The sequence below is a fragment of the Perca flavescens genome, chromosome 1 (genome assembly GCF_004354835.1).
Source record: "Perca flavescens isolate YP-PL-M2 chromosome 1, PFLA_1.0, whole genome shotgun sequence".
Classification (NCBI taxonomy): Eukaryota; Metazoa; Chordata; class Actinopteri; order Perciformes; family Percidae; genus Perca; species Perca flavescens.
Genome location: NC_041331.1, coordinates 31,703,432 through 31,722,775, shown reverse-complemented (window position 1 = coordinate 31,722,775; position 19,344 = coordinate 31,703,432). Strand labels below are relative to the sequence as shown.

Here is a 19,344-nt window from a genome sequence, read left to right as displayed (position 1 = left end):
GTGCTCCAGCAATTAAAAGGTAGCTGGTGTTACATCAGGAGTGCTCTTTGACAACACACCAAACCCTTTAGAGGGTTATGCATGTTTAATGCAAATACACCTGTGTCCTGAAAGTGTGTGCACAGAGGTGAGCGTTCATACAAATGCTTCAAAACTCCCAACAGGCGGATCATTTGTCTGGATTGAGAAAGGTTGAAATAAGAGAGAATGTGCAAGCCATATTGATTACTGCTTATTAAAAAAAAAAAAAACAATGTTAAGAGCCAGGATTTAAATTATTTAAGCATCTCTTTTTTTAGTGGACTCAAAGGCTCAGAAAAATTGCAATACATGGGGATGATTTGATTGATCTCTCCTGGTGAATGATGTAACCTCATTTTAAGGTTGGCTGAAGAATCATAACTACTTCATGCACTGAAGTAATCAAATCAAGTGCAGTATTCAAAAGAATGTTCAGATACATTTTTCCTCAAGTGTTATTCATCTTGAGACAGAGTGGGAGTGCACTGCAGTCTGCAGCCATCACAGAGGTCTGACTTATAACTACATATTCTGTATGGTTGCATTGGGAACTCTGTGTTTTATTTTGTTGTTCTTTATTCAAATGGTACAAATGTAGCAACCACGAGAGAGCCAGACCTGCATGATAGTCTGCATGTGTTGAGGTATTACACAGTTGTCGATTGAAGACGTCTCTTCCATTTTCTTGTCTGTCTGTGGACAGTCTGTCTGCAAACTCATACATACATTTGACACTGTACACTCCTGAACAAACTAACAGGAGCTGTATATCCTGAAATAGACACAAGAACTTGGTCCAGTGGGCTGTGGGGCAGTACAGTATGTGTCATAGGAGGAGGATGCCCCTGTGTTAATTACTGGTCTCTCCTCAGGGGTGAGAACGACCTCGGCTATATTAAACCCCTCACTGGAGTGGGATTCTTGAGACACCGTGACCCCACTGTGGCATTCACACTGTTGTCATAGTTCACATACTTTTCCTACAATCCTGTGGAATGTGTGTGCAACACCTTCTAGTCAACGCTGTGCGGTATTTACAGAAAAGCCCTTTTGAAAAAGAAGCATGCATAAAGGCGAGATATTCATTTACACAGATGTTTCTAACCTTTGCAGCTGAATTTAAATCCACCTCCCGAGCCTATATGCAACAGCTGTCCAGAAAACTCAAAGAATGCTCTCTGTTTTAAATGCTTCATGACAACACAGGATATTTCTTTGAAAGAGGCCTGCTCTTACGCAACAGCCAGCCCATTCTCCGGGGATTTGGTTTGAATTTGAACATGTGAACTTCAGTTGCCCCAACACGCCCTGCCTGTACATCTCTTGAAAGCACTGAAAGCTCGGAGCGAACTGTCAGAGGACGAATGAGGTAATGCTGTTACACCCCAATAAAAACACGCTGTCAAGTAATTTGGGAAAACAGAGTAGGCCTACTACACTGACTTGAATGAATAACAAACACATCGCAGGCCAAGTTAAGTTAAGTTAAAATACATTGGTGTAACAAATTGAACAAGCTGGGCTCTTTCGTTTTTATGCCCTCTCAAATTTGTGTAATTAAATATGACATGACATGAAGTGTTGAGCGAAATGCAAACGTTGGCATACTAACATGCTCAAAATAATAATGCTGATGTTTAGCAGGTATATTATTTACCATGACATACTGTACAACATACAAAGAACAGCTGAGGCTCATGGGAATGCCATTAGTTTTGCAGGTATTTGGTCATAAACCAAAGTACTAGACAAACTGTCCTGATGATGGCTTTAAATAAAAAGAATTATCAAAATGATTAGGCTACAATTCATCTTGAGGGGGAATGAATGTCTGTACCAAACTAAATTGCAATCCTTCTTCAAGAGTTATTGAGATATTTCACTTAAAGCCAAAGATTTAAGTCAGGGGATCACCAAAGTCAGTAGGATTCATTATCTGGGTAACATGAATGTCTGTACAAAATATCATGGCAATCCATCCAGTAGTCCTTCAGTCTGGACCGATTCCTAGAGTCCGATAAATATTAGTGAGCATGGTCCCAAGGCTAGATGTGAATCACGGCTCTGATATTTCATGTTCAGAGACAAAGCAGGCTGGTCTATTATTAATTAGTTCAAGTTAGTTTGTGGGCTAAAAAAGTATAGTTTGAGCATTGCACAAACAGCCTTTTATTATATTTCAGGTATGCTGCACAAACCTGCACAAATTCCTGTCTCAAACTCTTTCTTTTCACTGTCAGTAACTTGTAGATGACATCATCATTATGTGTAGTTTTAGAAGAAAATTATACCTGATTGCAAAACAGGTCTCAGCTTGCTGAGGCAATAACAAGTAGCACTGGCACATGGCAAATTATCTCTCTGATGTAAGTTCCCTTTAGAGAAAATCTGTTTAAATTCCCTTAAGAGAGTATCTGTTTCGGATTAATCATAGTCTAACATGCTCCTAATCCTGAGAAACAAATGCAGTCATACACTCAACCTTCGTCACCACACTGTTCATGCATCAGTCTGGAAATACTGTACAGGATGGATGCCAGCTTCTAATGCTACGATTTACTGATACATGTATTTCAACTAAAAGGAGACTTTAGGAGGATTTATTGGCAAATGGTTCTGACAAGAATCTGCTTTAGCATCTTATTTTATTGTGTTTGTGGCTGTTTGTGCTTGTGTGTGTATGTGTATGTGTGTGTGTGTGTGTGTGTGTTTGTGTGTGTGTGAGAGAGAGAGATAGAGAGAGAGAGAGAGAGAAGAGAGAGAGAGAGAGAGAGAGAGAGAGAGAGAGAGAGAGAGAGAGAGAGAGAGAGAGCACAGCAAACAGTTGACCGTCCAAAGTGATGAAGCAGATGGTAATCACAGTCTAGACAGGCAGGGCAGAGAGGAGGAAGGCGAGGAAGAGACAGGTCTTGCTGTTTAATCAACCACCCACAGGAACAACCTTTTTAAGCCGTTTTCAAAGACTCCACTGCAGATTTCTGCAATGCGAAAAGCAAGCAGTGTAATTATCACGATAGCGCATCATGATGAACCAACAGTACCAGACTTGAATATTAATTGCGTTGGCATGGAAAAAAGGAGTACTGTAAGTCAGAGCTTTTGCTGCATATTACCTCACATATTTATTATGTGAACAGCACTTTTTCTGCACACAGATGATAGCAAGACAGATGCATGACAAAGAGAAAGCCTCAAATGGCCAGAAGTATGACTTATAACCAAGTGAGCTCTCAAAAACCCCCACATTGTCTGTTTGCGTGCTCAACTGATGTTCTCTAACTGTGAGAAAACAAGCGGATTTTCCCTTTTGACAATGCCTGCAGTGTTCTTACCCTTGAATCTTCTAACATGACAATCAATACAAACTCATCTCACTTCGCTGACACAGTTTTAACCTAGGTTTGAGCCCACCAACCCGCAAACATTTAAATTCACAGTGCACTTGTATCGATGGGCCTCTGAATACTGAAGGGTGCCACAGCAGCATCTTTATGTAAAAGAGGATATCCTGTCAATAACACTGGATAATCACAGGCTGCGGGAGCCTGCACAGGCCTCTGTGCCCAGTGATAGCACGGTATAGGACTGGAAGGCACAGTTATGACACACAGACAAATAGCAAGAGCACATATTTGCTCTTTACAATTATACAACACAAATCCTCAATCATTTTCTGATTACCAGAAACAAATTAACTGGATCAATCGAGTATTGTTTCCTTTCATGTTGTAAAAATGTGTGCCTTTAAAGGAGGAGAACTATGAACATACAGTGGACCTGCCTTGATCTTCTCTGACAGTTTATAAGAGAAACACTGATGTAATTATTCCTACATTATCAACAATAATGACTTAATTAAGGAATCATATGATATATGAATTATTTGGACACTGAAAAGATGGTGAATGCTCAGTCACACAAGTTCAGTGGAGTGCTTGTGCCCTCTAGTGTCAGAATTGTACGTTTCTCTGATATGTTTCTAAATCCATTCAATCAAAACATCATCAGCAATCACTTGAGGACACAGGAGACTGCTTTTAATGGAAAAAATCAAATAATTTAGATTTTATCAAGGAGGCATGAGGCATTTGGGTATATCAAAAGGCTAGGTTTTTTCTGAAATGTTCCTTTTTGTCTGATCTGGTACTCACTGTTTAATCTTGTCATACTAAGTAGTCAAAATATACAATTGACAGCTTTCCTCTGAAATAGGTTTATTATGCTAATTTGTTCTTGTCACAATGTATTTTGTTGCTGTATGTGTATCTTTGTGTGAGTGGTTGCATTACTCACATTGTGGGGATAGAAATGTGTGTACACAGTCCTATTATGGAGACTCACATTTTTGGGCACAAACAGCTGGTTCCCACAACAAAATAATTTAATTTTAGGGTTAAGGCTTCTTTTTAAAAGTTTTACTCAAAAATATGTGTTATATATTGTAACTTAAGTTGGATGTTTGAGCTTCAGAATGATGAGCAGAGTTTGCCAGTAAACTCAACTCTGAAATTCATCTGGAAATTTTCTCTGTGCTCCCTGTGTTTTTCTTTTTTTATCTTCAAAAAAACTTTATTATTCAAGTACAGATACACAAACGCATTGAAAACATTGAATGCATAATTATGCTACATGAAAAAGGGGCACATGAAATTTACATTAAAGAGGTTGTAAGGCATTGTAAATGTTCAGAGTCTGGATGGCTTTCTTATTTGTCAGTCCTTTTAACGTTTCAAAATATAATTTCATGTCATTTGTAAATTGGTGACTATTCGGTTTTCTTTCAGAACATTTACATCTATGGATATAACATTTTCAAAATAGAATTAAAAGATTCAAAATTAAAACATGGCATTCATCCAAATAATGTCCTTCATAGTAAAAAAATAATCTTCTCTACTTTGTAATTTTATCCTAGAGCCACACAATACATGAAATACATCCTCCACATCAATCAGAACAATTTGACATAAAAACATTCACAAAACAAATGTGCAATCGTCTCTGTGAAAAAAAAAACACACAAAATATGCTCTGTGCTCATTTTGTGACATCACAACTGGTTTGGATGCCAATCATTGTCCAATATGCAATTACACAAATGTAATGTGGAAACTTGAATCCCTCAGTCCACGTAGAATTCATAGATTCTGGCTTTTTCAATGAGAGAAAGCATTGAAGTGTAAGTAGTTTATCAAACTTCTTTTGTTGAATAATATCCTATAAGATAAGCCTTGAAGAACCATATCTGACAAATTATTGTCATTCAGAGCAAAAATATTTTTTACAGTGCCAGTCCTGTTGTAGGTCAGGGTGAAGACATAGCGCCACCTGGTGGATTTTGTTAAGGTCATAAAAAATGTGTGTTTTACAGTAAAAATGACTTCTAGGTTATTGTTACTTAATATTACAATAACATTATACACTAATAGAATTGTCGTATGGATTATTTAATAAGTAGGCTTTTTTTTAATTAGCAATATGTTGTGGCATGGGTAGGCTAATAGTCGGTATCAAAGGTTGTAAAGCTTGTTTAAAACATTAGTATTCATTGACAACGACTACATAAAGAGGATGTTTAATGGCTGGTGGTGAATTCCACAAAGTCAACCACATTCCGCCTTTACTTGTGGCGTTGAGGAGGAGCTCAGTTGTTTATTCATTCACGTCAGCCCCTCTCGCCTTCCCTTCCCTCCTTCCTGCTACACACAACGGGGACCCACCGTTGTAACTGTTTTTCCCATATTGAAATTAACCACAATCACGCCGCCACCATAAACCGTTTTTGGAATCAGGTGAGTTCTAATTTTATGTTTCTCTTCCTTTTGACGATAAACGAGAAAATGTGTGTGCCGCTGGAGCGTTGACTTGTCCGGCCCCGGCGAGGCGGAGGAGTGTTTCAACCGTAACTTATTAAATTCCTCCTGACCAGGCGAGAAAATGTATGCGCGTTATGTCTGGCGATTTTACTGCCTGTGCGTTTCAAACGGGTGTCTTTCGGTGCGGTTTTCACGCTAAACTGAAACAAATGGTCGATGTAGGTCAGCAACTACAGGCAAAATGTCGTCTTTTCTTTTTTTTTTTTTTTTTTTTTACTTCCACATTCTCTCATGCCACAAACAGATGGCGTCGAGAGGGGGGATGGAGAGAATGGGGAAAGAGACGCATAAAGGAGTAGGGGCTACACCAGGCCACATTAGCCCGGGTCTGCCCATCACTATTCCATACCCTGCACATACACCATAACCCACATCTTCATGCCAGGACACGGCAGGCCGAGATGTCTTGCGTAGGTCTGTCTTGAACAAAGTTTTGGCTGCTAAGTTGTCGGGCCTTTTTCTTTTAAAGATACAGCGCGAGTTTCGGGGGGGAATAATGGTATAATTTGAGCAGACAAAAGTGTCCACAGTCCCAATGTTATATAAAGCTCGCCCCGTGCAGCTCTGGTCTAGGCTATAGCGTGCAGTCGACACCACATTTTGGTCACAACCCAGTGCAGAGGGGATATTTTTGACACCTCAAAGCACCGGTAAGATGCAGTGCAGCAGATAACCTGTAGCCCGGGCTGCTTGCTCCTGAGGGGGAGACAGGCCACCACCAGTTGGCTGACTCCTCACTGGCTGTTGGAGATCATTGGTAGGCCACAGGTATCCTCCACTGCACTAATGAGAGCACTGCATCTCAGGCTGACTGTCAAAAGGATGTGAAGGTCCTGTGGCTGTCTGGCTCTGCATATATAGGCTACTCTCATTTTGGATTGCTTGAGTGCCATTGTAAGTATTTATGTGCAACGCCAGAACGAGTAATAACACTGCTGACCCCTTGCATACCTGCCATGCAGTGTCTAATCATGTAACGTGGATGGTGCATTGCATGCAGCAAGACAGCTGCATACTGTGCATACCAGTTGGCAGCCTGGGGCCTATAGATGTGCCCCGGTGCAGTTCTGTGTCATTGCACATCAGTGGCTGGCAGTAATTAAAAAGACATCCTCCCCTTGTGGTCTGTGGGTCATCTGATTGACGGTCATTTAAATGGAAATATTCAAATGACTCAGCATTGTACGACCAAGGTATCACCCCCCCCATGTGCATCTTACTTTTCTCACTGTTTGAAAGTGACCCATTTCTGCTGTCAGTTTGAGCAGATGTGCGTCCTGAAATGACACCTTGACTAAACTGATTTTCATCTCCGTGCCCAAGGGAGTGCAGGGCGTCAACCATCTCTGTCCAGCTCACCCTTCTCTAGTGTTTCAGTAGCCTTTTGTCAGGAGATCCTATTTCATTGCAGCTCTTAGACTGAGCATCCCCCGTCATTTTTGGCCATCCTTTCATGCCTTATGAGTGTCGGTCAAGTGATGCTGGCCTGGTATTTTCTCACTGTAGAGTCCACCTCTACCTCTGTTTTCTGAAGAGTGCATTTATTGGCAGTCGCTGTGCTTTTTTCCTTGAACTGTCAAGCAGCTCCAGTGAAATCTTACGTGAAGTGTTAGCTACATCGTTGATTGGAGTGCTCTGCCTCCCTGAATGCCGTTTTGAGCCTCTTTTGACTTGCACTGTTTGATGTTAACCTCTCCAGTCTGTTTTTGCTTGATGGGATCTCGCCTCATATTCCTTTGCAAACTTGCTGTCTTATCAGTTGGCTGCTATATTTGTTGTCTTCTGTGTTAACCTTGTGTTAATGGTGTGTCTAATCTTCTCTGCTTACGGCTGAAAATATTGGCACCCTTGCACATTTGACATTATGTATGATGATCCGATAACTTCATTTAATAATAGTCTACCGAGAAAATGTCAACCTTAACAAAAAGCACTGCTAAGTTCTCAACAATTCAGGCTTGTACTTTGTCTGCCGAATGTATTTCTCCAAGTTTAACAGTTCCATTTTTTTTGGCCAGCTTGAGTTGTACAGTGATGAATGAATTTCCCCAAGTTTAAATCGATAATGTGTTATTACACTGCTGCTGCCACTACACAATCTGTATGCTACCCAGGAGATCTTAAGCCGGTCGTCCGTGGATCATCAGCAGCAGGGATGGCTGTGTTGTAGATAGGTCCAGCAGAGCCAAACAGAAAAGCACATCAGGAAATCTACAATATGCATAAAACTGAACCAGTCATCTTAACAGACACTAACAATTAGACACACGTCTTGTAAATGAAGATAAATGAAAATTAGCTGTTCTATTTTTTTTCTCTCCCTCCTTTCTTTTTCATGGTGTGGGAATATAGCTGTGGCAAAAGGTTTAGAATAGCTGATGATGGTGTCAGCACATTGCAGCGCTCGGCTGTGCTGCAGGCAGGGTTTAAAAAAAAAAAAAAAAAAAAAATAGGCTGATGTTTCTCGAAGCACAAAGGCCTAATGTGTAGGGCCTGTCGGTTACAGCCATGCTGAACGACCTCCAGAGTGATGTGCCACTTTGTTTGTATGAGTAATGTGTAGGCCTATTTGAACGCCACAATACTCGAGGCCTGCAACATTGAATTGTTCATAAATTACTTGAATGGTTGGCATGTTTGAATGTTTCACTAATAACATAACTTTCAGCACATTATGTCACTGTTGGACCATGTGAATTAATATGATTGTAAACATGATTGTAATTTTAACTGTTATTATCACTTGTGAGAAATGGAAGTGTTGGTGTTTAGAGACAATGGGCAAAATATGATCTGGATTTAATCTAGACTCATCTGTCACGTTTTGATGATTTGACAATAATAATAAATAATAATATAAAGATATATAAAAAATAATAAAGTTAATTAATTAAAAAGTGTGCTACTTTGTCTCCGCCTCAGCTCTGTCCCTCTGCTTCGGTTTCACTCACCATTGAGTCTGACTTAATGTCCCGCCCACAACACTGTGACTATCTTTTACTAGGTATTATGTTGAAAGTTTCTGATTTATTAAATAATTGCTTAAAGCATCTAAACAAAGTTTTGTGTTGGAGTTTGTAACGTTCCAAAATCTTAATTTTGACTTAAAGATAAACATTTTCACTGTATATGCATACCAGTTCCAAATATCGGTTATCGGTTCATTAACTAATAATAATCAAGACAATTGGTATCAGCCCTGAAAAAAACAGTATCGGTCGATCCCTAATTGTGGATTTTTTTTTTTTTTTTTTTTTTTATTTAAAAGGGACAGTGCACATTAATCAACATGAGTGCAATGTCCAACATTTAAATGTGCCAGATTTAGCCATACAGGCTAATTTTCATCTGCAGTCCCTAGCAGGTTGATGACTTAAAAAACAATAAATACAATACAAACAAGTACACATAAGATAAGAACGACATATGCTTAGGTAGGTAAAAACATATCTGAAACTACATAGATACATCAACACACACAGAGACACTACTGTAGCAATGAATACAAACACATTATTCTGTATTATGGGAACATATTTGATTAGCCAATAACCAATGTTTTATGGATGTAGAGAAGGATTTGATAGATTATGTTCCTTAATTCTGTGGGTATGGTCAATCAAAATTATAGTTGTTGGTTCATGGTTTAAATGATTTAAATTATTAACAACCCTAGTCTCAACAACTGTTGGATGGATTGCAATATTTGACATTCATGGTCCTCAGAGGATGAATCCTAATAACTTTGGCGTCCCTCTGAATTTCCCTCTAGCGTCACCACAAGGTAAAGTTTTCACTAATTCTGTGAAACATCTCAACATCTATGGGATGAAATGTAGTGGTGCACGATATATCGGCCGCCGATATAATATCGGCCGATATGGTAATTTTTTTACACATCGGTATCGTTCCGATGTCAAAATGGGGCCGATGAATAGGGCCGATGTGAATCATTCCTGTGTATTTGACGTGTGTAGGCTTAGATGTGAGTGTGTGAGAATTTAGATTTAAATCTGACCTGTGGAGGGCAGTAATACGCTTAACAGCGTCTATACTGCTGAATTCAGAAGAAGGAGAAAAAGTGTGGGCGGGGATGTTGGTTTTTGCAGACAGAATCTGCGGCGAAGTGGGACACTGGAAACTTTAGTAGACCACCGGCGGGCGGGGGAGAGATGAATGTTCGGAAATAAGAGGTTGCTGTTCGGTTGCTGCGGCCCGCCGTACAGGTTAGTTTGACCAGTGGGCAGCAGCGGCGGCCGGAGTGGGCAGCAGCCGCGGGGGACATTCTCAGCGGTGAAGCGCAAACGGGGGCTGGAGTATAGCTAACCTAGCTAGGTGGAAAGCTAACGCTAGCCAGCCACCTTTTCCATCAATCCTGGTTGCAAGTGTCTGCTCATTAGACAACAAACTGGAGTACATCCAACTTAAACAAAACTCATATCGCGAGTTCAGAGACTACTGTGTTTTTCTTGTTGTGGAAACATGTCGCTGGGTAAGAGTGGAGATTTTGTTAACACAGACTTTTTTCAGAAATTAGCTGCTTGTATCCAACTAAATGCTAATTGCTGGGGAAGTTTGTGACTAGTAAATGCCGACCGTTCTACATTTCACGCAAATTTACAACTGTTTATAATTTGCTACATTTAGCTATTGCACACACACGTAAAGTTCAGCTAATGCATACTAGCATTAGCGCTTGGTTGACTGTAAACACCTGTTTCGTATGTTGTTTTTATATATTTTAAATGTGTAACCATTACAGCCACGGTGAAATGTTGTTTCGTGTATATGGTTGAAATGACAATAAAACACATTTGGGTTGAGTTGAATGCTGCCTCACTGTCGGTCTGTAGGTGGATGTGGCTTGGGAGTGGAGTCTAAAAGCAGCGAAGCAAGTGCATTCTGGGATTTGGTGTCTAAAACACATTTTCTGGCTTATCTCGGCCTAGAAGGCACCAATTTCTATAATTTCAAGGGTTAGGCCTAACCCTAAAGTACTTGGCAGTTACTGTACTTCCGGTTCAGACTGCAAAAGCCAGTGTCTGTTCAGTCCAGTTTTTCTGGCTCCATTTTCACATTTTACTTCTTTCAATACTTTTGGCTTTGGCCATTTAAGGCCTACTACTGTACTTTAAAGTTTTGAACTGTTGTACAATGTTCACAGAATACAGTGACTTGGTCTCAAGTGAGTTAGATGTTTATTGTGAATACTCAGGGTTGGCTTATTCATAGTGTGAATTCAGGACACACTTGTATCCTTTTAAAAATGTATTTTTATATAAATATTTATTTTTTCTTCTGAAAATCTGATGACTCTGAAAATAAATCACAAAAGTAAAAAAAATGCCTTTTGGAAAATAGTTCCTTATTTGATTATCATAAAAAATGTGTTCTATACAGAGATATCGACATCGGTAAATATCGGTATTGGCCATAACAGCAATATTAATATCGGTTATCGGTATCGGCCACAATTTTCACATCGGTGCATCACTAATGAAATGGCATCGTGCAGACATTCATTGTCCTCAGAGGATGAATCCTACTGACTTTGATCCCTTTTCCTCAAGCGCCATCTAGGGATGTAGTGATTACCGGTGTAACGGTAAACCACGGTAAAAATGTTGACGATAACTAGGGCTGGTCTGAATACCATTTTTTGAGCTTCGAAGCTTTGGTAGTAATGAGCATCAAATATTCAAAGCTTCGGAGAGAGGGGGCTGAACATATTATTATCTCTAATAAAGGCAGGAATCTCTGTGTCTGTTTGTTTGCATGTTGATTATTTTGAGAACCTTTCATCCAAACGACTTCACAAGGGAGTGCAGTGTCGTATTTGGTGCAATATAGATAGACAGGCCAGACGCGTTTAGAATTAATAAACTTTTAACCTCTCAAGGATCTCCCTCCCGTCAACGGGACACTTTGTGACTGGGGCGTCTCTGTAACCTCGATAAAACTTCCACTCATGAGCATTTTTATAACTTTAAAGCATTAAATCTTCAAAATATACAGCCATGTACACAACTGTTACAAAGTAAAAGAAAATAAAACTCAGCCGTAATCTGCGCCGCCGAGAGTGCATGCATACCTGTTGTCGTTGTCCTGTCAGCAACAACGTGGTATTTTGACCAAAACTTGATTTTCATAAATCCCCAAGAGTCCAAGGAAATGTAATATCCAAGCTTTATATTCCAAAACGATCTCTTCGCCTCACAATGTTGAAGTTTCTGGCCGAATCACAACGGAAAAACGCGAAACAGTTTTCCATTTCCGCACTTGTTATCGCCGCTAGCTTCTCTGCCCAGCTTGCTAAATGCTCGAAGCGGGCGTCATTGTGTACCGACAGTTTCTTCTTCTTCTTCTTTGTAGTTTATTGGCGGTTGGCAAACCAACTTAAATGTGCTTTACCGCCACCAACTGGACTGGAGTGTGAACGAGAGATAAATGCAGAAAATAAATAAACCACAATAAAAAAAACAAATATTCGAATGTAAACCGTGTGTTCCCAGCTTCATCCGAGTCTCCTGAAGTTGCCGCGCGGGCGCACTGCGTAGCCTACACTGCGGTTCTTGAAGTTGGAATCGTGGCGTGAGGAGGAGATGACAGCACTCAGGACATTTACCTTGTAAAAAAGGCCATAGTAACACTTGCTCTCTCTCTCCTGAGATGATTGAAGAATCAGTGACGAGAGTCATCGCTTTGATCTCCTGCCAATCACTCGCGCTCAGGCAGGAGAAGGGGACAGAACAGCTTTTCATAATTTCTTTCCCAGTTTTCGGACTTGTTGAAGTCATGTGTGCACCCCAGAACGTAAGTTAAAACTATTCTGTAGCTTGCTAAACTGTCATGGGTTTTACTGCCTCATTATCTGTGTAAACGTTTAAACTACGTTTACTGTATTTATATTTCAATAAGTGTACTGCTACAATGTGGATTAAGTTTTGCCCGTGTTACGACATAACATTTATTTGGAGTGAGAGAGATATATTATCGCATTGATAATATTGCTGTTGCTGTGTTTCTTATTGCATAGCTGATAGATGTGCAGATTGTTTAATATTACTTATGCAGCCACGTGTTGATATTCAGGTTGTGTTTGCTAGCAAGATGCAATCGCCAGTAAACAGACTCAGTTTGTGTTACTGAGAAATATGTTACATTTATGTTAATTAAGCAGAGAAATGAATGTAATTCTTAGTATTGTTTCTTGTTATATGCTGGTGGCTATAACATTTAGTTTTGGTATAGTGTTCATAGTAAGTCAGATGCTTATTAATGTGCATTATTATTTGCTTATATTTCAGAACAACATCCAACTTCACATGTAACGTCAAATGCAACTTCATAGTTAACTTCATGTTTGAGTCGTTAATAAATCTTCCTGGATCTCAAAGTCAGACATCTCTGGTTCAAGTTCTTACTGGACACCCTACAGCGGGCCAGTGTTTTAATAGCAAGTTTTCAATAGTTTTTACAGACCTATTGCCTATATTTTTGTAATCTAATAAACACTGTTACACTTTTTGAAACTATTTCAGCTTGTGTAGGCCTATCAGTGCTTTCTGAACATATTGAACACACTTTTAAAAATACCGTGATAATACCGAAAAATGTGATAATTTTGGTCAATATAATCATGAGGTCAAATTTTCATACCGTTAACATCCCTAGCGCCATCATAACATTGACATTTCACTCACATTTAATGTGCAATGTCTCTACAACTAATGGATGGATTGCAATGGATTTTGGTGCCCCTATTCAAATAAACTGTGATAACTTTGGTGATACCATAACCTTTCACCTATCAGAGAGGCGCTAGCTGTAGTCTCTTAGTCCTGTTATTTTTGGGTTTAAAATAAAGTTGTGCTCATGTAATATATATATATATATATATATATATATATATATATATATATATATATATATATATATATATATATATATATATTAAGCACTAAAACAAACAGCCACTTTATAGTGGGATTTTTCAGTTCTTTACTTATTTATCAGCAGCAAAGAGATTTTGCCAATTGTCTGGATTCTAACAGGACATGAGCACAACTTTATTTTAAACCCAAAAATAACAGGACTAAGAGACTATAGCTAGCGCCTCTGATAGGTGAAAGGTTATGGTATCACCAAAGTTATCACAGTTTATTTGAATAGGGGCACCAAAATCCATTGCAATCCATCCATTAGTTGTAGAGACATTGCACATTAAATGTGATATATATATATATATATATATATATATATATATATACACACCGTATACATATATTTTCTATAAATCTGAAGTCTGCTTCATGGGGTGTATGCAGGAGGAAGTTTTTAATAGACTACTCCAGTATGCAATGCTTATTAGGTGCGAGTCATGCCTGTCAGTTTTGGTCTTGCTGCTGGTCTGACTAAAGGCTGTCCTTGCCAGCTTTTACTGTGTGAAGTTGTTACTAGTTGTCTGGTGAGTCAGTTTGTCAGTCAGTCCTCCCAAATTCTGTGTGAAAAGATTAGCTGTTGAACTTATTTTGCTGCAGTTTAGCAGAATGTGATATCATACAATCTGTTAATTATTTTATAGCTGAAATCATTTGTAGTTGAAGTATTTTGTTCACATGTATAAAGACAACCGTTTGCTTCTCATTTGCTCTTTTTTTCTCTTTTGATCTGATTGCATCCTGATTATTAGCCTCTGTATTGAGTCGTGATCTGACCATAATCATCTGAGCTGACAATAATGGTATTGTTTAGTAAGATACCAGTTCAGGGTAACTAACCACATTCAGTGTTAGCCTTCAGCCTTTATGTCTCTGCAGTCCTCTGTTCACTTAGCAATCTACCACTTTCCTGCATAGTACAGAGCAGCGGCCTAGTTCATGCACTCTTGTAATTTTAGCTGTGTGTGTGTGTCTGTATTTGAGTGCATGCCTTCTGTGTATGCATACATGGACACCTCTGTTTTGTCTCCATCTCTTATCGTCTCTGTTTCCCGTCCTCTCATTCCGTCTCTGTCCTTTGACACTGTTCCTGTGTCGGTGATGCTTTTGTCATGAAACTGTGCCATACTCCGGCGGGTGATGCTGGGCTAGTTAGTTACCTCATTTTGTGATGTATCAGCAGAGCTACACCTCTGTGGACAGGGAGTTTGAGACAATACACCTATTTTACAGTGTTGGTTTGATTGACGCCTTGTGTTGCTGATATTGGGTTTAAACTGAGGTTGTGAATGGGTGAAAAGTAGTTGTGCTGGAGAATTGGACAATGAAGGTGCTAGTTAGCCTAAATGTCTTTTGCAGATTAAAATGAGTATGAGGCCTTCTAGATTAAGTTTTGTGGAAGATAAGGAATAACAAAAAAAACAAGCAAATCTAAGGGATCCATATCAAGATTGTTTGTTTTTGTTATGTTTTTATGTTTATTTATATGTATATCGGCCGACATTGAAACTCTCCAATATCCAGTATGGGTCAAGCTACAATAGATACATAGATTTATGGCTGTCTTTAAGGTATTCTCCAGTCCCTCCAGGATTTTGCAGCCTTTTTTTTTTTTTTTTTTAGATTGTTGCGGCCTAAAATGCCTGATGTTGCGGGAGCTTTTGTAAAAACAAATTTGATAAATGTTGCGATTCTTTTGTATGTTTGTTGCAGTGAAGTTGCGGGAGACAGTTGCAAAAAGTTTTGATTTATTTTTTTGTATAGTTCTTTAAAAATAAAAAGGAAACTTGTTTTGGGGAGAATAAAACTACTCTGGGCTAAGATTTCCTAGGAACCTTACCAAAATGGCTCAGAATGCTGTTCAATGTCAGGTGTTAATGGACTTCGGCGGAGGCAACGTAGGGTCTTAACCCTCACTTATCATAATGTATTATTAATTTTTGGTAAAATAAGTAGTAAACCAACATATTGACCCCTGTAATGTCATCAGAACTTGCATCGGTGCATACAGTCCTCTGACAGTGCTGCAGAGTTCACTCAGTAGGCTGTAGGCTATGTGTGCAAGATGCTGAGAATCAGCTGTAGCCTACATGTGATGAAGGATGCACTGCAAATAAATTCACAATCCAAAAGATGCTTCGAGGTGTAGAATTTCTTAGAATCTCGGCTAGTGCTAGATAGATTAAATCTCACTATACAAACATTCTGTGGGAGTAGGGCAACATTTCCATTTTAAGCTGCCAGAAGAAGCTATGCTTCATCTGAACTGCTTGTCGGATGGTCAAACAGCTTCCGAAACCAAATTGGGGGGGGGGGACTGTCTCCGACCATTTCTGCCATTTTCCGAATCCAACATTTATATTCACGTCACGCCGTGATTGGCCAGCTGTGCGGAAGTGAGAAAGAAGCCACGGTTTAAACTTCTCTCTCTTTGTTAAATTCGTTACACAACACTTTTAATGTGAATAGCCAACTGTAACACTATGTCTTCCTGGACAGACTGTCTGTCTGAAAATGTGTGCATTTATCCCCTTATTTAAAAACCAAATTGCGTCTTCCCCCTCTCATGCCCAGCTTTTCACGCTGCCAGCTTTTCACTTTCTTCAAAATAGCATTAAAATCAACTTAAAATTGTGTGATGAGAATATTGTTAGCAGCTTTACTTAAGTGTGTTCAGTGATACATTTCTGGAGGATTGTGAATTTCAATGGACAGCACAAACTGGATTAGCGTCATCTCTTGGCAAATGACTAGTCTTGCATTGCCAGACTTATCTCCACAGCGCTGTGTCAGCGCTGGAGTATGGCCTGACTACACCTCCTATCTATTAGGCTACGTTCAGACTGCAGGCCAAAGTGGCCCAAATCCGATTTTTTCAGATCAGATTCAGGCCACTTCCACATGTGGTCCTGAATCTGACCCAGATTTGATTTTTTTCAATGCGACCGCAGTGTGAACAGCCAAGGCGGATTTGATGTGACTTTTACCTCAAAAACCCTCGCTGCGCCCACTCTCCCCGCGGGGAGGGGCGGGGCCCCCTGCTTCCATTGCGGCTGTTAACCGGGGCGTACTGTCCTCATTGTTACCCAACCGCGCGTCGCATCGCCAGGGTGGGGATCGGCTCACGTAAAAAGGTGATGTCGGCGAAAATGCTGACTTCCTCCATAACCTCCCTAACTTTAGTGCAACAGCGTGCTGCGTCTGATGCCATCGTTATTGTTCTTTTGCGCATGCGGGTCAGTTCAAAACCGCAAACCGTTCACACTGGAATATGATATAGGCCACATTTTAAAAGGTAATGTGAACAGCCAAACAAAAAATCGGATCTGAGCAAAAAATCTGAATCAGGCATTAAGACTTGCGGTGTGAACGTAGCCTTCTTGGCCTGGACCCTGACGAACTTCTGGCAAATTTCCGATTTGCTCTGCAAGTAAGTCTGGCCAAGAGCCTATTCAAGGCCATTTCGAATTTTTCCAAATCGAGGCACCAATCACAACCGTTGAGGCGGGCTTTACATGATGACAATAGCGCGGCGACGGCAAGCAGCTTTTTGTTTACGTTCAACATTGAAGCGCAGCAACCCGCTGATGCCGCTGCTACATCACCCAGATCGTTGGTCTGATTGGTTGAAGAACTATCCAATTGCACCCAGAGGCATTTGAGCGGCGTCCGTTGGTGACGCACCCTTTGGAAATGAGCTGTGAATGAATGTTCCCCAGACCCACTCTCAGTTACAACTGAGAAGGGTCTGGTGTCAACCAGGCTAATCTATTCTGGGATAGTTGAGAAAAATGCTCCGGTTATTTATATTTCTTTAAACCAATCACAACCGTCCTGGGCGGCGCTAAGCCCCGATAGCAGCGATAGCTAAAGGAGAGGGACATCAATGTCAGGCTTTATCCCAGCAATGTAGTTGGTTGAGCAAGACTAGTAATGGACTAACTACTTTGCATGCAGTGATGAAAGTGTTAGCTGTTAGCCGTTTGTGTCATTTCAGATCAATTTCAGATCGAATGGTTAAAATATTTAAGCCTATTTTCTGAAGTTGCATTATGGGATTTTTAGCCTCCTGTAAATAAAGTAATCCATTAAATTTATACTTATGAACGTATGTCCTTTGTGTTACATTTTCTATTATACAGACCCAATAGGTGCTTGCCTGCTGTGTATTTTGAGGCCCTGAGCTTTCTGTTCTGTTGCCAGGTATCGCTGGGCTATACCTGAGAGCCTGAAACAGATAAACTTGATGATGAGCACATCAATCTTCCCGTGTTTTCTAGCAAAAATAGGAGAAAAAGACATCATGAGTACATGACTGCACCATTCAATTTCCATATTTATAGTATGAACCCACTGTAGGGTTAAGAAATGGTGAGCAGGGAAACCAAACTTTAGATCTCCGTTTTAGCAAATGTCTGCCCTGCTGAAGTGTCCTTGAGCAAGACACTAAATCTCTATTTCATCTCTGGGGGCGCTGTTGTGTAGCTGATCTCCAACTGGTAAAGAACAAGTGAAGACAGAATTTCCCTTCAGGGTTTAATATAATACCAGAACATGAATCCTGATGTTTAAATTTCCTCTTTTACGGGCTTTATTGTACTTTTTAGGTCCTTGGTTGGGGAAAGAACAGCAAGAAGGAACCGATAACAAGGAAGTGATGAAACGGGGGGGGGTTGTATCCATGGAAACATGAGAAAAGAGGGATGGGAGAGAAACTGTTAGTTACAAAGCACTAAAACAAAATGGTAGGCCCACATCAGCAATTAACAGAAGAGCAGTGATGATGTTTATTGACACTTTAAATTGTGCCTTTTCTCATAATTCCGTTCAAAGTGATTTCGTTTCAGGGCTTCATACCTTGACATTTTATTATTGTAAGTGAATTTGTAACATAGGGGTGAAACATTAAAAAGTATGGTAGGTAAGGCCTTTAGCTGTTTTTCACTCACATTTAAGGAGAACAAATATGAGATGCTACCAGGAACAGCATACACACCATGTGTTTGAGAATTTAGGACTTTATTCCCAAAGGAAATGCTTCATAAATATATTATACTGTATACTTGCCTCAGGCACTGAAAATAGGCTACCTTAAATCTGCCGTTTACACCTGCTGTAAGTTTTGATGGCATAGTCATAGATGGCAGTTTAATGTGGATTTCAAATCACATCTCATTCAATTCAAGGCATATAACCCTATCAGCATTGAATTGTTTTCATGTATTTGCCCCCAAAACAAAAAAGACAATGTATGAAAGAGTGGCACAAGTAAGCGCGCACTTCCAACTCTCTGCCCTGATACTTTAGACTTAATTGTTTTTCTTTATTCCAGTGGAATTTGAAGAAATGAGTAAGAGGCTAACGGGTCACTGAACTGCAGTTGGACCCATGGCTAGTGGTGCTCGACCCTCGGTGCTCATCGCTTTGATTCTAAAATTTGAAATGGCTATTCTGTGCCAGGGCTGCTGTTGATGTTGGCTGCATGTGTGTCTAAGGAGGGGGCTTCC

General features: G+C 39.9%; 1 protein-coding gene across 1 annotated transcript in view; it reads left to right on the top strand.

The window, feature by feature from the left end:
- Positions 1–5,600: 5,600 nt before the first annotated feature.
- Positions 5,601–19,344, top strand: part of znf710b (zinc finger protein 710b) — a 34,580-nt gene continuing 20,836 nt past the window's right edge. Inside the window, exon 1 of the mRNA XM_028584575.1 lies at positions 5,601–5,813. The gene's annotated coding sequence lies outside the window, so the exon portion shown is untranslated. The remainder of the gene's footprint in view (positions 5,814–19,344) is intronic.